Raw genomic sequence first — 4289 nt, 5'->3', positions numbered from 1 at the left:
CCACGTGAGGGGGTGTGCCTTTAAACGTCACATTGTAACACCATGCAAGCCTGGTCAGATGGTGAGTGGAAGTGTTTCCACGTGAGGGGGTGTGCCTTTAAACGTCACATTGTAACACCATGCAAGCCTGGTCAGATGGTGAGTGGAAGTGTTTCCACGTGAGGGGGTGTGCCTTTAAACGTCACATTGTAACACCATGCAAGCCTGGTCAGATGGTGAGTGGAAGTGTTTCCACGTGAGGGGGTGTGCCTTTAAACGTCACATTGTAACACCATGCAAGCCTGGTCAGATGGTGAGTCAAAGTGTTTCCACGTGAGGGGGTGTGCCTTTAAACGTCACATTGTAACACCATGCAAGCCTGGTCAGATGGTGAGTGGAAGTGTTTCCACGTGAGGGGGTGTGCCTTTAAACGTCACATTGTAACACCATGCAAGCCTGGTCAGATGGTGAGTGGAAGTGTTTCCACGTGAGGGGGTGTGCCTTTAAACGTCACATTGTAACACCATGCAAGCCTGGTCAGCTGGTGAGTGGAAGTGTTTCCACGTGAGGGGGTGTGCCTTTAAACGTCACATTGTAACACCATGCAAGCCTGGTCAGATGGTGAGTGGAAGTGTTTCCACGTGAGGGGGTGTGCCTTTAAACGTCACATTGTAACACCATGCAAGCCTGGTCAGATGGTGAGTGGAAGTGTTTCCACGTGAGGGGGTGTGCCTTTAAACGTCACATTGTAACACCATGCAAGCCTGGTCAGCTGGTGAGTGGAAGTGTTTCCACGTGAGGGGGTGTGCCTTTAAACGTCACATTGTAACACCATGCAAGCCTGACCAGATGGTGAGTGGAAGTGTTTCCACGTGAGGGGGTGTGCCTTTAAACGTCACATTGTAACACCATGCAAGCCTGATCAGATGGTGAGTGGAAGTGTTTCCACGTGAGGGGGTGTGCCTTTAAACGTCACATTGTAACACCATGCAAGCCTGGTCAGCTGGTGAGTGGAAGTGTTTCCACGTGAGGGGGTGTGCCTTTAAACGTCACATTGTAACACCATGCAAGCCTGGTCAGATGGTGAGTGGAAGTGTTTCCACGTGAGGGGGTGTGCCTTTAAACGTCACATTGTAACACCATGCAAGCCTGATCAGATGGTGAGTGGAAGTGTTTCCACGTGAGGGGGTGTGCCTTTAAACGTCACATTGTAACACCATGCAAGCCTGGTCAGATGGTGAGTGGAAGTGTTTCCACGTGAGGGGGTGTGCCTTTAAACGTCACATTGTAACACCATGCGAGCCTGGTCAGATGGTGAGTGGAAGTGTTTCCACGTGAGGGGGTGTGCCTTTAAACGTCACATTGTAACACCATGCAAGCCTGGTCAGATGGTGAGTGGAAGTGTTTCCACGTGAGGGGGTGTGCCTTTAAACGTCACATTGTAACACCATGCAAGCCTGGTCAGATGGTGAGTGGAAGTGTTTCCACGTGAGGGGGTGTGCCTTTAAACGTCACATTGTAACACCATGCAAGCCTGGTCAGATGGTGAGTGGAAGTGTTTCCACGTGAGGGGGTGTGCCTTTAAACGTCACATTGTAACACCATGCGAGGCCCCTCATTTTGGCGGAGCATGTCATTCAGACGCTGGGGGGTACCTTACGTTGTTGAGAGTACCTTTTTCTGTTGATTCAGAGAAGGATGTATATGCCCAAGTGTTCTGTTCTTCGTTACTTCATGATGACCCAGTTTATAACATTCCTTTTAAAAAATGACCGGCACGGTTGGCCTAGTGGTAAGGCGTCCGCCCCGTAATCGCGAGGTCGTGGGTTCGAACCCCGGCCGGGTCATACCTAAGACTTTAAAATTGGCAATCTAGTGGCTGCTCCGCCTGGCGTCTGGCATTATGGGGTTAGTGCTAGGACTGGTTGATCCGGTGTCAGAATAATGTGACTGGGTGAGACATGAAGCCTGTGCTGCGACTTCTGTCTTGTGTGTGGCGCACGTTATATGTCAAAGCAGCACCGCCCTGATATGGCCCTTCGTGGTCGGCTGGGCGTTAAGCAAACACACAAACAAACAAACAAATTTAAAGAATAGTATAATAACTATTAAAGTTTTAAAGTCGAGCAAAAAGACCATCTTTCCCGTGTAGAGCTCTTTGTAAGTCAACATGGTATACTACTAGCGCTCTTCCATTTGTACACATACCGAAACTCAATAGCCTGCCTTTTCTCTGAACAGAGTAGGAATGCGTGAGTGTGTGTGTGTGTGTGTGTGTGTGTGTGTGTGTGTGTATGTGTGTGTGTGTGTGTGTTCGCGTGTACGTGTGCGTGTGTGTGTATGCGTGCGTACGTGCTTGCGTGCTTGCGTGCGAGTGTGTGTGTGTGTGTGTGTGTGTGTGTGTGTGTGTGTGTGTGTGATCGCGTGTGCGCGCGTGTGTGTGTGTGTGTGTGTTCGCGTGCGTGCGCGTGCGTGCGTGCGTGCGTACGTGCTTGCGTGCATGCGTGCGTGCGAGTGTGTGTGTGTGTGTTTGTATGTGTGTGCGTGATCGCGTGTCGTGATCGCGTGTGTGTGTGTGTGTGTGTGTGTGTGTGTGTGTTTGTGTGTGTGTGTGTGCGTGCGAGCGTGCGTGCGTGCGTGCGTGCTTGCATGCGTGCGTGCGAGAGTGTGTGTGCGTGCGTGCGTGCGTGCGTGCGTGCGTGTGTGTATGTGTGCGTGTGTGTGTCTATGTGTGTTTTTGTCTTGTGTTTTGGCTGAAACGATCCAGGTCACTTGAGAAGGAAGTCACCTTTAAAGAATTGAGTACTTCTTGTGGCAGAGGTATATTGTCTTCTTTGTTTGCCCTAAATATTAATACAATGCAACAATCATAATAAATAGTACTGGATAAGTGATCATAGGTGATGCTTGACGACTGTCAGATTTATGTGTTCAAAATATATTCCTGGTGCAAATGACACACAGAGAAGAGCACTCTACAGGACGAGTACTATGTGAACCAGTTTGTGTTTTTGTTTTCTCCAGTTCGAAAGCACTATATTCTCATTCTTTAAGGCACAGTCTTTCACGCGAAAACGTTCATTTTCGTAGACTAGGTCTCCACTCCAGTAGATGTCACTGAGAAACTTATCCGTCCTTGTTTTGTTTGAGCTTGGTGTCGAATACTCGAGAGATATACTGCACGGATGTATTCACTTTGTTGGAACAAGTCACAGACACGACTATTGTGTTTGTTCTGGGAGCTTGAGACTGGGAATCAGCGCTGAAAGTCCCCGGTGTGTCCGAAGAAGGTCGATCTTCGTTCACTTTGGGGGATCGAGTCACCGATACGACTTTTGTGTTTGATTTGTAAGTGTGATACTGTGATCAACGTACGACGCTCTTGTGTTTGTTTTGTCAGAGCAAGCCTGATTCACCTTTGACCTGAAGATTTTGTGGAGTAAGGAACTTCAAGAAGCAGAATGTAGGGCTGGTGTCGAGCGAGAGACACACTTCTGCAGAACGGTGTTGTGTCAAAGGTTTACTGCACATGAAAACTGAATTCTTCGTTTGAAGATAAGAAGACCGGAGAGAGAAAAAATCTTCGTTGGATTTTCAGTGTATGTCGACGGTTCAGATTTAAAGGTAAATGTTTGTTGTGGATACATTTTGCATGTGTTTGTTGGTGTGTATAAACGTTCGCCTGCCTGTGTCTGCGTCTGTCTGTAAATCATCTTGTGTGTCTGCCTGTGTGTCCTTCTATGTGTCTTTCTGTCTGTCTACCCGTCCGACCCTCTCTCTCTCATTCTCATTCTCATTCTCTCTCATTCTCATTCTCATTCTCTCTCTGTCTCTGTCTGTCTGTCTGTCTGTCTGTCTCTCTCTCTCTCTCTCTCTCTCTCTCTCTCTCTCTCTCTCTCTCTCTCTCTCTCTGCCTGCCTGCCTGCCTGCCTGCCTGCCTGCCTGCTCTTGCTGCTGTCTGTCCGTTAATCTGCCTGCCTGTCTGTTGGCGTAGCACGGTTTGATGTCTGCCTGCGTGTCTGTCTGGTCTATGCGTTATCACACGCTTGCGTGATCACCTGTCCGTCCGTCATGTCGACCAGATGACACATTTGGAGCTTCCGTGACATGGTGCTGTGTCTAAATTTACTACACACTAAAACTTAATTATTCTTCGTTTTGAGATAAGAGCACACACATACCAATAAGAGGGAAATCTTCCTTGGATTGTTCTGGGTGTGTTCTGCGTTTTGAACGTGAGAGTTTAAAAGTAAAATGATTGTTTTGGATAAATCTGGTTGTACTGCTGGTGCTTGTTTGCCAGCCTGCTT

At 48.4% G+C, this 4289-nt stretch overlaps 1 protein-coding gene across 1 annotated transcript in view; it reads left to right on the top strand.

The window, feature by feature from the left end:
- Positions 1-3125: 3125 nt before the first annotated feature.
- Positions 3126-4289, top strand: part of LOC138947188 (alpha-glucosidase-like) — a 52490-nt gene continuing 51326 nt past the window's right edge. The window contains exon 1 of the mRNA XM_070318623.1: positions 3126-3603. The gene's annotated coding sequence lies outside the window, so the exon portion shown is untranslated. The remainder of the gene's footprint in view (positions 3604-4289) is intronic.

Source organism: Littorina saxatilis, linkage group LG14, assembly GCF_037325665.1.
Source record: "Littorina saxatilis isolate snail1 linkage group LG14, US_GU_Lsax_2.0, whole genome shotgun sequence".
Taxonomy (NCBI): domain Eukaryota; kingdom Metazoa; phylum Mollusca; class Gastropoda; order Littorinimorpha; family Littorinidae; genus Littorina; species Littorina saxatilis.
Note: the sequence above shows the minus strand (reverse complement) of the source record. Positions and strands in the feature narration are given on the sequence as shown.